The sequence below is a fragment of the Melanerpes formicivorus genome, unplaced genomic scaffold (assembly GCF_026170545.1).
Source record: "Melanerpes formicivorus ecotype bairdi unplaced genomic scaffold, bMelFor1.0.p_v2 SCAF_24, whole genome shotgun sequence".
Taxonomy (NCBI): Eukaryota; Metazoa; Chordata; class Aves; order Piciformes; family Picidae; genus Melanerpes; species Melanerpes formicivorus.
In genome coordinates, this window is record NW_027142376.1 from 13,144,251 (window position 1) to 13,160,728 (window position 16,478).

The following is a 16,478-nucleotide window of genomic DNA, read 5'->3' on the forward strand; positions in this document are numbered from 1 at the left end:
AAGTGCAGCACCTGGCCCTTGGACTTGTTGAATGCCATCCCATTGGACTCTGCCCATCTGTCCAGTCGGTCGAGGTCCCTCTGCAGAGCCTTTCTACCCTCTAACTGACTAACATCTGCCCCTAACTTTGTGTCATCTGCAAACTTGCTGATGACTGACTCGACCCCCTCATCCAGATCATCGATGAATATGCTGAAGAGGACAGGGCCCAGCACTGATCCCTGGGGGACACCACTGCTGACTGGCTGCCAGCTGGATGTGGCACCGTTCACTACCACTCAATATCAGCATCCTCTGCGTGGCTTTTACACCCTTGTTCAAAACAGGAACTGTCCTCTACGTGACAGAGGGTGGCTCAGAGGTGGGTGATCCCTTGGCTGGGTGCAGGATGAGCTACTGGCCGAGTGGGAAGCAGTGAGGACGCAGGTGCCCTGTGAGAAATGTTCTCATATGGGTACAACCTGACTCTTCTTGATCTCCCTCTGCACAGCCAGTGGGGTGCTGTGGTGGCCATGAGCTGGTCATCTTCTTACCAGCCAGAAATGCTCCAGTGCTTATGTAGTGCACTTAGCCAATGGCAAGCATGCAGAATCCTAAACCTCATCCAGAAAAACCCATGCCTACCATAAAGCACTGCTGGCTAGCTTGAGCTTGGCAAAATTATTGTACCTTTTTTTTTCCCCCCTTTTCCCCTGGGCCTATGGACTTCTTCAGCTTTTGACTTCTTTCTTCACACACACTGCCTGTGAGTGGCAGGGGCAGGCAGTGATGGGCTAGCTGTGCTTCAGACTGGTCACCTGCTGCAGGTTTTACACTTCCAGAAAGTGGCTGGAGGTATTTAATCAAAATATTTGGGTTTGCATAGTTCACATTCAGATTTTTCTGTCTCATTCCTGTGTCTGATTCCTCTTGCAGATCCTTTTCTTAAGAGCAGTAACTTGAGACGTCTAAAAGCTACTGTGCTGGGGAAGGTGAGAGCTGTAGAAGGTTTAGTCTGAGACACCAGTGCCTGACAAGACCCAAATTAAATTAAGACACTTAGGAAATGGTTTATTTTAAGACTTTGATCTTGGTGTAGATGTCTCCCAGACAGAGACACTTTTGCTGCAGGTGAACTGGCAAGGGCTCTTACCCAAGCCTGTAACCTCTTTAGGGCAGAAGATGGTCCACCTGCACAGCAAGGAGCTTGTTGCTCTCCAGGATCCTTGGGTGAAAGGGACTCAAGCACAACACAATTTGGTGTACATTAAACAAAAGGGCGACTTCAGCATCTTTATTGCTGTGTTTCATCTGCTGAGCTGTATAAATAGAGAACTTATTGCTACAGTATTTTTGCTTCTGGTGTCTGTGGTCTAAGGCAGGGTAGGTTGAGTGGATAAAAGAGCACTTAATTCTTCCCTGCCGGACTTGGGCTTGGCACACTCTTGGAACGACTTTCAATGTGATGACTGACAGTCCATCTGTGCTGTGGGTGGTATGAGAAGCATCACCATCTGCATGTGTGTGAGGCACATCACCATCCTTATGTAAGGATGGCACCTTCCCCAGCACATCCCCCCTAAGGGAGCTTGAGCCAAACCCTCCACCAGCACGGTGATGTGGATTTACACCGACTGAGGGCCTGGCCCTTCTTGTCACCTTCTCAAATCATTCCTTCAGAACATGCTGATTACTAAACTAATTGTTGGCACGTTTGAGCAGATCAACCACACAGCCTCCTGTTTGCTTGAAGTAACTTGGCAGCAGTCCTCACCTTGAAATGCTGCTCAGGCCCTACCACCTGAAAACGCGCTGACTCCCAAGATCAGTTGAGCTGCCTTTTGTTGGGTGTTCATCCAAACAGCTCGCTGGAATTGCCTGATTTACCTTCTGGGTATAGCTGTGTCCCTGGATGCATAAAGCAGCAGCCACAGCATTTTGCCACCACCACGTGGGCATGGCATAGAGCTGGGCAGGGTGGCTTCAACAGCCTCTTCCCCTCCTTCACCCTCGCCCTTGGGTGAGTGATGCCCATTTCTACTTCTCATGCTTAATACTTGATTTATTTACCCAGCCACATCTATCTCCAGAACATTATTCAGAAACACAAACTGTAAATTGATAGGGCCATCTATTTGAATAGGTTTTGTTCATTTCCACTCAAGGAGTTCAAACAACCACACTGGTACCTCCAGCTGAAGTGGCCACCCGATGTGCATCTGCTGATACCCCGGCCCAGCTCTCCAGCTGCCCAGAGCTCCAGGTATTTTGGATCTCAGTGCACTGTATTTGCCTACTGAAAGCCATGGTCCTGCAGTACACCAAGTGCTGAGGCTCTGGGCTGTGCCACTGAGCTGTAGTTGCTTGAGACCAGGTGCTGCCAGGAGCAAGCTGCCCAGCAGTCACCTGGAGGTGTGGCTCAGAGAAATTGATTTCCAAATGTAGCCAAGGAGGTAGCTCAAACCAAACAAGTCTGGGAGCCCACATGTGATGGCAGGGCTTCAAAAGAAAACTCTACTGCCTGTGGGCTCACTCTGTTTTCCCATTATCTGAGCTGTGTCTGTGGTGGCACAGGGGCAATGCTCCAGGGCCAAGGCTGGGAAAGGTCATGGGGCTGGCACACAGTGGTGCTTTTCACTGAGCATCCCCTGCAAAGCTCTCTGGGCCACTTTCTCCCTGAGCACTTTTCTCCTCAGTTAACTCAGTATGATGGTTCCAGCTGCTCCTAAGTCATCACAATTTTCCTGTTTCTCTCTGGCTTTCAGACTCATGCCCAGGTTTCTGCCAACTCTCATTAGCTGCCCCTCTGGTGCCAGCAGAGCAGCAGCAACCAGGGGAAGGACCAAGGGGGCTGCCAGGAGATAGAGGCAAAAAAGAAGAATCAGCCTGGGGAAGAGGCTCTGGGAGAGATTCTCTTGGATGTCTCCAGGAAGCCAGCCACCAGGTTTCACATTTCAGATGCCCAAGCAGCCAAGAGCAGCACACACCACCCTTGGCATTAGAAAATGTGATGGTTTGGGACTGGGCTTCTAACAAGCAGCTTCTCCATGGTCTGCTCCTCTGCTTATTCCCCTTTGACCAAAGGAGGCAATCTGCCTGTCAGCCTGAGCCAAGGACAACCAAGAAACCATGGATTCAGGGTGATGTGTGCACTCCTTTCCATTATGCAAAACAGTGTGTGTGCCCCAGCTGAGCACAGCACATGCTGTCCTGCCACTACCCTTCTGAGTCCACTTTGAGCAAGAGTCCTGGGCTACCCTTTGTACAGACAAGCTGTGTGCCAGCAGCCCACAATGGTGCAAGGCTAGGCCTTGCCAGGTCCAAACTGGGATTGATGCAACACATCCCACCTCAAAAGCAAGATTAACATTTGCTCTTGGTATCACAAGTCTCTCTGCACTTGATGGCAGCTTTTGGGTCCTTTCCCACCGGTTACTGGCTGATTTAAAGGACTGTGAAGCTGTGCAAGCAATAAGCAGGGTGTCCTGTGGGAGAGCTGGCCTCACTCCCCACCATTTAGCAGAGTAATTCCCTCCTCATGGTGTGAGTTTCAGGCTCTGCATCCAGAGAGAGGACCTCTGCCACATGAGAAAGTTATCTCAGAGGTGCTGCATGTAATCCCCTCTGTTCTCCATCTTTGCTTCTCTTTCCTCCCCTCTTGAGACACTGTGTGATGAATAGCAAGGGCACCAGCCAAAGGGTTTCATTTGTGGGGACTGTAAAACACACTTGTGGAGCAGACACTGTGTTTAGCCCCAGGTGCAGCACAGGTTTGGACAGCTTAGCAATACGAGGGCAGAGAACTGCTCCATGACTTCACTGCAGGAGACCAAAGACCTGAATTTTTAACAGCCAGGTTTTAGGTGAAATCTTTTGATCCACCTGATGGCAAAAGGGAAAGAGTAAGCCCTCCAAAGCCCAGCTCTGGCTGGGCAAACTGAGAAAACAGTCCTGTCCTTCCTGTGGTTGGGGTTGGCATTCTGATATCAAGCTCAGTGCTTGGGTTTAAGGACCACTTGGCATCATCTTGCTGGAATTTTACTGGGGTTGAAAGTCACAACCTGTGAGTATTTAATTAGCTGCTCCTTTACCTTTGAGGAGAATATCTGTTGTTTATCAGTTTCAGAGAAGTACAAAGATATATTGAGTTCCTCTGTGCTGGGTTAGGAACTGGCTGGAGGGCCAAGCCCAGAGAGTGGTGGTGAACGGTGCCACAGCCAGCTGGAGGCCAGTCACCAGTGGTGTCCCCCAGGGATCAGTGCTGGGCCCCATCCTCTTTAATATCTTCATTGATGATCTGGATGAGGGGATTGAGACAGTCATCAGCAAGTTTGCAGATGACACCAAGTTGGGAGCAGATGTTGGTCAGTTAGAGGGTGAAAGGGCTCTGCAGAGGGACCTCGACTGACTGGACAGATGGGCAGAATTCAGTGGAATGGCATTTAACAAGTCCAAATGCCAGGTGCTGCACTTTGGCCACAGCAACCCCATGCAGAGCTACAGGCTGGGGTCGGAGTGGCTGAGAGCTGCCAAACAGAGAGGGACCTGGGGGTGCTGATTGACAGCTGCCTAAACATGAGCCAGCAGTGTGCCCAGGTGGCCAAGAGGGCCAATGGCATCCTGGCCTGCATTAGGAATAGTGTGGCCAGCAGGAGCAGGGAAGTCATTGTGCCCCTGGACTCTGCATTGGTTAGGCTGCACCTTGAGTCCTGTGTCCAGTTCTGGGCCCCTCAGTTTAAGAAGGACATCGAAACACTTGAACATGTCCAGAGAAGGGCAACAAGGCTGGGGAGAGGCCTTGAGCACAGCCCTGTGAGGAGAGGCTGAGGGAGCTGGGATTGTTTAGCCTGGAGAAGAGGAGGCTCAGGGGTGACCTCATTGCAACTACCTGAAGGTGGTTGTAGTCAGGAAAGGGGTTGGTCTCTTCTCCCAGGCAACCAGCACCAGAACAAGGGGACACAGTCTCAAGCTGTGCCAGGGGAAGTTTAGGCTGGAGGTGAGGAGAAAGTTCTTCACGGAGAGACTCATTCATCATTGGAATAGGCTGCCCGGGGAGGTGGTGGAGTCACCATCCCTGGAGGCGTTCAAGAGTAGATTGGATGTGGCACTTGGTGCCATGGTCTAGTCATGAGGTGTGTGGTGACAGGTTGGACTCGATGATCCTTGAGGTCTCTTCCAACCTTAGTGATACTGTGATAATAACTTCCCCCAGTGCTCTAACACTTAAGTTAATCCTAGCTCAGGGCCTCTCCCATGTGGCAGAGGATCCCACAACTTTGGGAATGCTTGTGGACAAAATCTATGCAAACCTCCATCTCCCTGGGCAAAGGTGACAGGTAAGATAAACCTGCTGGCAGGCACAGTGGCTGCAGAGGCAGGTGGAAGGGGTTTGCCTTGCAGGATGACCAGCAGCTGGGTGAGATATGGTAACAAAGAGTTGATACAGACTATGTTTAAGAAAAAAGAACCCAAAGAAAGTTTTCCTTATGGATAATTCACAAGCAGAAACAAATTGTTAGCTGGAAACAGCTCACCCCCTTCTTTTCATGCATCTTCTGTTTGTCACTGCATCAAAAGCAACGTGAAAATGCAGCTGTCCCCACGTGCTCAGCACAGGCATCCAAGGAAAATGAGCTGTGAAGAGCCAGAGAGCTTTCCAAAGAGGAATGCTTCATGAAAGGAACAAAAAAATCAGCATTGAAGCATCATCCAGCAGAGATTTCTTCTCTTGGGCTAGAAGACTTTTACAAGTTATTTGTTATGGGAGGGGTGAAGCTGGAGCCAAACTATTCATCCAAACCAGAGGGAGAGTGTTCAGCTGACAGACATTGTCCCACCTGCCAAACCTCCCCTGCATAGAGAAAAGTTGTCTCCCCACCCATGAGTGGAGGATGGCAGCAGCACTTTGTGTGTCAGGGGACCTGTGGGTTTCATTTCTCAGCAGGGTTTAATCTTTAAACTCTCTTCCTTTGTAGAAGGAGAAGGAAGAGAGAAATACTGGTGCTTTTGAGAAGGGTCATGAAGGTTCTCATGGAGGTAGGTAGGACAAAGCCAGCCTTGGTGATGGCTCCCTGAGCTCCAGTAAGGTTGTGCTGAGGTCACCCTGGCTCTCTCCTTTGATGTGGGATTCCTTTGTGCTTTCAGCTACAGCTGGAGATCAGGGCTCATAAATAAGCTTCCCCTTTGTTCAGCTCCTCAGCAAACCCTGTAAGCTGCTTCTGGCTTCAGGCCCACAGCCACCAACTTTGTCCCCTCCTCTGCTAAGGATCCAGTGGCCCTTTAGCCCATGCTAGCCATGAAGGAAAGGCCAAGCAGAGGCTGGTTGGTCCTGGTTGTCTCCCTCCAATGCATTGCATCCAGCTCTGGCACCTTCTGCCAGGCTGTGGGAACTCTGTCTGGACTCAGTGACAGCCACAAGGCCAGGCAGGGATTGCTGCCTCCATGCCAAGAGCAGCGTGAGGCTGGCCTGACAGATAACTGATGGCATGGTGGTAGAACCCCTGCCCCTCCAAAGGGAAGCTGAGCTCTGGGACCTTGCACTGCACAGCATCTCACAGCAGCACCCATTGCATAACGCTGCTGGGGGAGCAGAGCACCCCCTGCGCCCCACCAGCTGCACCTGAGGTGCGCAGCTGTGCACTACAGCAAGGTAACACCAGCGCTCCTGGGAAACACCCCCTCCCTGATGGCACTCATAGCCTCCAGGCACCACCTACTCTCACCTGGAAATAGGTGTGACACCTTGGTCTTGGCATCGTCCTAACTGAAGCTGGGACAAGCATCTGGGTCAGGGGTAAGGATCTGCAGAGAAGAATGAGGGTAAGGAAGACTGTTAAGGCTTGACCAGGAGTGGTTATTTTGCCACAGGATTTCAATTCCTTTGATCTGCTTGGTAAAGCTGTGTCAGGCTCATCAGAAATCAGCTCAGTGTGGTTTGATCCACAGTCTCCTTTGGCCTCTGAAAAGGGAATGTCCTGCTTGCTTTCCCACCTCAGTTCTGCCCTCTCTCCTTTCCCAGCATTGCAACTCCTCCTTCCCCCTTCACTCAAACCTATGCAAACTGTTCTAATGCGTGAGAACCTTTTCAGTGAGGAAATATTCCCAGCCTGAACCTCCCCTGGTGCAGCCTGAAACCATTTCCTCTGGTCCTATAGCTTGGCACCAAGGAGCAGAGGTTTGTCTCAAAGCCTCTATGAGGTAACTCTAGGCTGTACCTGTGGGTACCTCTGTGGTACTTGACCATGCCAACTAACAAATAACCATGCTTTTAAAAGCCTCACTAAGCTCTTTTGGGGAAAAGAAGTCCACAGGTGCTGTGGACAAGAGAGGCTGTGTTCAGCCACCACTTGTGCTCAGGGGGTACTGTGAGTTCCACTGTGGATTTAATGGTATTGTTTTCATACAGGGCAGAAGAAAATGAATCATTGATTCTTTACTCACAAAGAAATAGCTTTGCAGCCTCCCTGCAATACCAGCACTGATCTATCAATATAAAGTGATTTTTAGAAGGGAGATAAGGACAGTTCATGGCACTTATGAGCATCCTCAGCTTTGTTATCCTAGGAATACAGCATTTGCCTTGCAGAATTGTGCAAGGGCTGTCACAAGTCTGACCTTGTGCCCTTTCTCTCCCAGGCTCTCTCCTACACTGCCCACTGTAACTTCCTGCAGCAGCCCTTGAAACAAATGTGTTGCCTGCTGAGCAATGGTGTGAGAGTGCCAGAGGAGACAGCCAGGAGCACCACTGCCAGCATGTCTGCAATCTGTTGCTTTGGAGCAAATTGGATCTTGAAAGAGACTCTGTTTGTCCCAACTCAAAGGTGTCCTTTGTCATGGGAGTCCTCCCCACCCAAGCTGCATATGGAGGTGCTACAGTGTGAGCATGTTGGGAAGAGGGAGCAGTCAGGAGATGAAATTACATCTGCACTTATCTGATTAACATAGCCCAAGCCATTTTCCAGCACCAGCCAGGAAATCTATGAAGAGAGAAATTGAATTTCAGCCTCTTCAGTATCAAGCTGGAGCCCTAATCACTAACCCATCTCAGAAACTGAAACTCTGCAGAGTGACTCCTGCAGATCTGGTTGCAGCACGCAGCAGGAGACACCTCTCTCACCAAGATGATTAAAATCTGATTTATGAGACATGGTGGACAGATGGCAGCTGGTTTTTTGCAGTCAGTGAGTGGTCCCAATAGAATTAAGAATCAAACTTCAAGGCCATAGCTCTGCAAAACCAGAGCATTTGCTTTATTGCCCATGCAGGTGCCCACATCAACATCTTTGCTCCCACCATGCCAGGGCTTGAATCCACCAGCCCAGCAGATACCTGCTTTCCTTCTTCCCTCTGCCTCTCAGCACCTAAACGTTCTCCATTTCCCAGGCCTTCCACTGCTTCACATCTTCTAAAGCTCACATGAGGGCAGGCAAAGAGGTAGGCAAAAGGTTGGTCTCTTCTCCCAGGCAACCAGCACCAGAACAAGAGGACACAGTCTCAAGCTGTGCCAGGGAAGGTTTAGGCTGGATGTTAGGAATAAATTCTTCACAGAAAGAGAGATTGGCCCTTGGGATGTGCTGCCCAGGGAGGTGGTGGAGTCACCATCCCTGGAGGTGTTTAAGAGAAGACTGGATGTGGCACTTGGTGCCATGGTTTATTTGATTAGATGGTGTTGGGTGATAGGTTGGACTTGATGATCTCGAAGGTCTTTTCCAACCTGGTTAATTCTGTTCTATTTTCTGTTCTAAATAGTCAGTGCCTGGCTGCTTTGCAGAGTGTGCAGGAGGCACCTTCAGCATGCAGGGGCAGGGAAGTGATAACACTGCAAGCATGAAAACAGGCAGTCTCTACCAAGAGCAATCAAATTACTGTGTGAAGATGAGACCTTTTAGAAAGGTATTTAAAGCATCACCTGGTGGAAGAGGTAGGGAAGGCCTGGACAGCATCTCCCTCTGCACAGCCTGAGGCCAGCCCGGAGAAGAGGCCCAGAGAGCAAAGCCAAGCTGCCCACCAGGGTGCCACCAGCACAGAAGGACACATGCTTTGGGTTGAGTTTTTCCTCCCTTTCCCCCAGGCTCCTGGTCTCCTTTCCCCTGTTTGCCTTATCTGACAGTTAATGATCAGTCCAGAGGTAACTGCTGGAGGAGCCACAAGGCATCCATGAGCCACCAACGCGGGGAGATTCTGAGGACTCCAAAGACCAGAGCGGGCCTGGCTGTTCCTGAGGCACTCACTGGCACGATTAGCCAGCAGCAGCCAAAACCACTGCATTAGCTTGCAAAAAGCACTGGGAGATTGTTCCCAAAGACCAGAGCAGGCCTGGCTGTTCCTGAGGCACTCACTGGCACGATTAGCGCTGCCGCAGCAGCAGCCAAACCCACTGCATTCGCTTGCAGAGACCATGATGCTGCTCAGACACAGACAAGGTTATCAACCCCGAAGCTGTTGCAGTTTAAGAGGTTTTTAGTTGGGAGGAAATATGTTCACAAGCTTTAATGAGAGAAAAATAAACTCATACTTAAGGGGAGAGAAGGAGGAGAGAGGTGAAGCCTCAGTGCAGAGACCTCCAGGAAGGGATGCGCTGGGGCGCAGCGGATCCGGACGGGAGTCTCAGCACTTCTGCGTGCAGGTTATTTGCACTGATCTAATGCACGGCCCTGAGCTAATGAGGAATTTCTGAAGCTCCAGTGAAACTGCTACTTGTATCATAAATTCAATGATCTTCCCTTCACTGGTCATTAATCTGTGTTGTTTCCCGACAATTTTATCCTCTTTTGATAAACTGTTTGTCTAAGCACGTGGAAGAAACAAAGCCACAAGCTGTACCTTGGGCGTGTGCCCAACTGATGAGGGAAATCCATCATGAGGAGAGCTCATCTATGGCTTTGGTGGATGTAAATAAAATGGTCAGGCTAATTTACTTTCATTAATCTTAAAGGCTGTAGCCCTGCGTCTGGGTGGACTTTTTATTCCCTTTTTCTGCATAAATATTTAAGCAAGTACTGGAAGCATAAATAAATTGCTTTCTAAAAGCCAGGTTATCTTTCTATCCAGCAATTTAGCATGAAATTTGGATTTACTTACTAGCTCCTGCATTCCTGGCAGCACTCTGCACTTGCTTCCTCTCACAGCATAGGGATGCTTGGGCATCTTGTGGGGTCAAGCATGTCACCCCCAAGTGGTGGGGCTGCTGGGGCTGCTCTGCCAAGTCTGTATGGGGCTGCAAAGCCTATTTGGTGTCTTGGGGGCTGCAATGAGCAGCTCAAGAAGTGTCCCTTGAATGCAGCAAAAAGCACTAGAGCAGGCTGCTGGGGAACATTCAGAGGGGTCACCAGCTTTGGAGGGGTTAAGGACAGGCTGAACAGGAATAGTGTGCCTGTAAGGGATGTCTGTGTGCATTTATGCACAAGGGATGTGCATACAGGTGTACACATGCCTGCAGGGGAGGGGAATGCATGCATGTGTGTGCACACATACTTATCTGTGTGAGAATAGAATAGACCAGACCAGGTTGGAAGAGGCCTTCAAGGTCATCATGTCCAACCTACCATCCAACACTATCTAATCAACTAAACCATGGCACCAAGCACCCCATCAAGTCTCCTCCTAAACATCTGCAGTGATAAGTAGGTACATGCATGCAGAGGGATGGGTGGGTGCATGTATGCATGTGTTGGAAGATGTTCAGGTGGCTGGAGTCAATCTGGCCTCTCCCTTCCTTCCCTCAGCCCTATTTTCTGCCAGCTGAAGGGCTACACACAGCCAGAGATCTGTTAAACATGGACCATGTCCCTGGGATCACTCTGGAAATTCTCCTCCTCATAAAGCCCCATGAGGTGCATGCCCATGCTCTCCAATGCCATCCCCTGAGCACATTCCCATGGTGCCAAGGATGGGCACAAGGATGCCACAGGGAGGTACTCCTGCAAGAAGGCCTAGCACATTGAACTTTGAAAGCACTCCAAAGGAAACTGATACCTCATGCAGCTTGCCTGAAGAACCAGAATACTTTAACAGCAAAGATTAAACCAGTGACAGCAGTCCCTAAAGGCAGTGATGCAATACAAAATTGCCTTTCCATCACAATTCCCTTTTTGAGGAGGCTCAGTGAGATGGTTTTCCTCCACAGACCCTTCTGCCATGCATAGCTGTGTCAGTTGATTTGCACACATCCCCCTCCAATCTTGATGATTCTGTGATGTTCTCTCTACCATGTTCATTTAGAGTTACATTTCAAGCATCCTGGGTACAGATCCTCAAAGGTGAATCAGTTCCTATCCAGGCTGACAGACTGTGCACCATCAGACCACGTTCTAAACCCAACAACTAATCAACATACATCAGAGCTTTCTGGAAGCAGAAGCTATGCAAGTTCTGACCAGCCATTCTACTGTCAGTTTAAACCATGGCAGGAGGCAACTACTCACCCATTCTCCTGCTGCTCCTGGAAGCTGTTCCTATGCCATGAAGGAGGGCAGCTGCAAAGAGACAAGCAGATAGAGTTGGTAAGTTCCCCTGCCTTTCTCTGTCTAGCTTCCAGGGTTTCATAACTGGATCCTTCCTCAGTCCCCATTTCCCAAGTATCACTTGAACTCCTTTGGAAATCTGAAACACGCTGGAGAAGGGTTACTCAGGATTAGCCAGCAGCACAGCTCAGCCATCAGAAGCCAGAAGGTACATAAACTCATTAAAAAAACTCAAATAACTGCCCTTCAGAATGGATAGTTTGAGAAACCTACATAAGCCCTGGGTTCAGATGTGTTTAACTTGAGCTGAAGGTCAGGATTCATAGAACCAGAGAATCAACAAGGTTGGAAAAACACTCAAAGATCATCGGGTCCAACCTGTCAGCATGAACAGCATGTATCTCAGCACAGGAAACAGGCAGGCCAGAATTCAAAGGCTCATTTTGGCTCCCACCAGAAGAGAGACGAAATGGAAAAAGGAATTTGGTGCTAGGTTTTCCCCCTTAGGTTTTACCCCAACAATGTTTGGAGTCGTTTCGATTAAACTCGAAATCAAGCGTTTTGCACCTGCATTGAACAGCGTGTATCTCAGCACAGGAAAGAGGTAGGCCAGAATTCTAATGATCATTTTGACTCCCACCAGAAGGGAGATCAGAGGGAAAATGCAATTGGGTGCTAGGCTTTTCCCTGTAGGTTTTACCCCTACAATGTTTTCATTAGTTTCCAATTGTTTCAGAAGCATACAGTTTGCAACTGCACAGAACAGCATGTATCTCCACACAGGAAAGAGGTAAGAGAGAATTCAAATGCTCATTTGACTCTCTCCAGAAGGGAGATCAAATGGAAACAGGAATTTGCTGCTAGGTTGGAAGGAACCACAAGGATCATCTAGTTCCAACCCCCCTGCCATGGGCAGGGACACCCCACACTAGATCAGGCTGGACAGAGCCTCATCCAGCCTGGTCTTAAACACCTCCAGGGACAGGGCCTCGACCACCTCCCTGAACAACCCATTCCAGGGTCTCACCACTCTCATGGTGAAGAACCTCCTCCTCACATCTAGCCTGAATCTCCCCACCTCCAGCTTCATTCCATTCCCCCTAGTCCTATCACTACCTGATATCCTGAGAAGTCCTTCCCCAGCCTTCCTGTAGGCCCCCTTCAGATACTGGAAGGCCACAATTAGGTCACCTCGGAGCCTTCTCTTCTCCAGACTGAACAGCAAGAGGTAAGAGAGAATTCAAATGCTCATTTGACTCTCTCCAGAAGGGAGATCAAATGGAAAAAGCAACTTGTTGCTAGGCTTCTCCCTTTAGGTTTTACCCCAGCAATGTTTTCATTAGTTTCTATTTGTCTCAGAATCGAACTGCTTCCAACTGAATAGAACAGCAGGTACCTCCACCTAGGAAAGCAGCAGGGAGAATTTGAAGGCTCCTTTTGACTCTTTCCAGAACAGAGATCCAATGGCAAAAGGAATGTGTTGCTAGGCTTTGCCCTTTAGGTTTTACCCAGCAGTGATTTTAGTTTATATGAGTCTCAGAAGAGAGATGTATGCAAATGCATAAACATCATGTGTCTTAATACAGTAATGAGGTAGCCCAGAATTTGAAGTGTCAACTCAACCCTGCCCAGAAGGGTGATCAAATGGATAAAGCAGTTTCCTGCTAGTGTTTTGCCTTAAGGTTTTACCCCAACAGTGTTTTGGTTATTTTCCTATTTGTCTCAGAACCCAGCTGCTTGCAGTTGAATAGAACATCAGGTATCTCCACCTGGGAAAGAAGCAGGCCAGAATTTGAAGGCTCATTTTGACTCTGTCCAGAAGGCAGATCAAATGGTAAAAGCAATTTTGGTGCCAGGCTTTTTACCTTAGGCTTTACCTCAACAATGTTTTAATTAGTTTCTCTTCGTCTCAGAAGTGAGCTCTTTTGCAACTGCATAGAACATCGTGTGCCTTAATACAGTAATGAGGCAGCCCAGAATTTGAAGTGCCTCCCCCAGCCTTTGTTGTCACCACCACACCATGACCACACCATGACCACACCATGACCACACCATGACCACACCATGACCACACCATGACCACACCATGACCACACCATGACCACACCATGACCACACCATGAGCACTCACCAGAGAGGAGAGAGAAGGATCCCTCAGCCCAGATGGGCTCAGCTTAGGACATCTACCTTTCCTGGGAGGCATTAAATAGGGGAGTGGTTGGGGAGGGCCAAGTGGACACACCTGGGCTGGGAGGAGACTCCAATAGAGCTCAGGTTTAGAGGGGAAAAAGGGGCAAAATGGGGTGGGGGGGTGCAGATATGGTGGGAAATGAGAGGTGGTGGTGAAAGGAGGGGATTTAAAAATTGCTTCATTTTCCATGAATCTTTCCTAATGCACAGCTGCAGTTCATGGTTGGCTTTGCCTCCGTGCCAAAAGTGCAAGCCCACCAACACTTCACAAGCCAAAGGCCAGTGGTGGCTCGTGCAATGACACCTTTCCATCAGTATCATTCTGCTTGCTGGGAGAATCTGTGCTTTCCACATCAAGATAACAAGTTTTAACTGAAAAAAAACAATGTTCTGCAAGAGTGATTTTTTTTCCCTGGATACCAGCAGACAGCAGCAGGATGATGGAGGGACTGAAGCCTCGCTACGGCGCCCGCACTGTAACCATGGCGGCGCCCGAGTCAATGTCTCGCTCCCCCTCTTCCCCTCAGACTTTTGGAGCGTTTCAAGCATTCAACAGAGTTAGGCTGCATCACAGAGCACCCACGGCGCATCACACGCCGCTGCACGGCTGCAGTGCCGATCATTGCACACGCGGGGGCAGCACTGAGCGCCCACGGCACGGCACACGCCGCTGCACGGCTGCAGTGCCGATCATTGCACACGCGGGGGCAGCACTGAGCGCCCACAGGGCATCACACGCCGCTGCACGGCTGCAGTGCCCACCATTACACACGCGGGGACAGCACTGAGCGCCCACAGGGCATCACACGCCGCTGCACGGCTGCAGTGCCCACCATTGCACACGCGGGGGCAGCACTGAGCACTTCCCCGGGCGTGGCGCGCAGCCGGCTTGGCCCTGTTCAGCCTTTTTCCTATCTAACTTACAAACCACGACGCGCACCAGCCTCTGTTTTTCATTTGCACAGACACAGGCTCTGCTTACAGCTCAGGCCCCTGTGTGACTTGAGTCTTCCAGTTCTCAAAGCCTTTAAAGCAGAGAGGGGGGACGGACAGGGGGTCGTTTCCAAAGCTTGGTCACACAGCAGTCGATCCGGTTCCTCCCTCCCCAGCTGGGAACGGGAGGTGTGGCTCCGCCTCGCCTCCTGCCAGGACTTAGTGTTTTACATATTTTCTGGTCCCTTCCGAGGCTTTTCAGCACTCTGGGGGGGGATGCCCCCAGCCCTCGCCCACCTGCTCCCCTGCTGCAGCATCCCCCTGCCCCACGTGGCATAATCAGTCCCCCCAGAATCCCCCCACTCCTTTTGATGCACCCCAAAACGACAGAAAACAAAGCAAACTGCCCAGCCAGCGTCTTGGTGGGGGCAGAGCCATCTGGGCACCCCCAGACCTGTTTACATGTCCTCAGACCCCCTTTGTCACCCTCTAAAGCTCTTGAGGTGCCCCCAGCTCACCTTTGGATGCAGGGGGAGATGTGGCTGGGGGGTCCCGGGGCTGCAGCTACAGAATGAGACCTCCCCAAATCCTGCAGGACCCCAAAACCTGGAACCCCACAGAGACCCCTGACCCTCACAGCACACATACACACACACCCCCCAAACGCCTTCAGGACCCTCCAGAGAACCTGCAGGAGCCCACAGGAAACCCTACAGAGGCCCTCAGAAGCCTTCAGGTGCCCCCAAATTCCCCTTTCATACCCCCAGGCCCACTTTAGATGACAGCAGACCCCCAATACTCTGCAGGTCTGGGGCAGCTCCTGCCCCTGTGCCTGGGGAGCAGCCTCACTGGGCTCCCTTCAGAGCTTTTTCCACTCAAAGACAAAACAATGCACCACAGACACACAGAAGAGACAACCCACTGTTTTAATTGAGAGAGAGAGAGCTGATACTTCTAGTTCTGGTTGAAACCCCTGGTGGCTCTGCTCAGGATGTGCTTTTCTCTTCTGGAAGCCTTTCCAGATGACACAGGAGATCCAGGGGGGGTCATGTCACAGCCTTTCTGCACACAAATCACTGCCCTGCTGCAATCTCCCCATGAGCAGCACAGCTTCTCCTCTGCTGGAACACCTCACCCTCACACTTGCACTTTTCCAGGGCTCTCCCTCCCCTCCAAGAACGTTCAGGCACTTCAAACGTGCAGGGCTGCCAGCAGCCTTTTGGGGAGGCTGCCCCCACCCCTCCCTCACTGCTCCTCTGCTGCATCCTCGCCCACTCCCACGTGGCAGCATGGAAGGAAAGGCAGAGGCAGCTGAGGGGCTCCTCTCCTTTCCTTTTTATCACCCTGAGCTGGGAACAGCCTTCTGGGTAAGATTTACAGCTTCAGCACACGGCTGAGCTTTGCTCTCATCCATTAAATCCTTTGGTGGTTTCAGCTTTCTGAGCCTGTGTCGGGAGTCCTCATGGGGGCACTGCAAACAGCTACTTTCCCTCTCCCCTGGCGGTGGTGCAGGGGGTGGATCTGCTGAGGGTCCCCAGGGATGGATGTGCAGAGGGTCTGGGGACAGACCCCAACAGGAGGCTCCAGAAGCTCCAGGTCCCAGAGCAGAGCTGTGGGATGCTCAGAGGGCATCAGGACAGTCCCAGGATGCTGCCTCCTAGCAAAGCCCTTCCCAGGCACAGGGTGTCACTGAGGTCACTGAGCAGCCAAGGCTGCTGGGACACTGCTGCTGCCCTCCCTGCTGCCAGCAGCTCCTGTGGGAGAGCCATCAGGGAGCAGATGGCTGCCTGAGCCCTGGGCAGGTGTTTGTTGCAGCCTCCAGACCATGACCTCACCCCACAACCTCCCCTCCAAAGCCTGCCCAGTCCCTGCCCTGCTAGAGGTGGAGCACTGAAGCCAGTTTTGCTGTGGGTC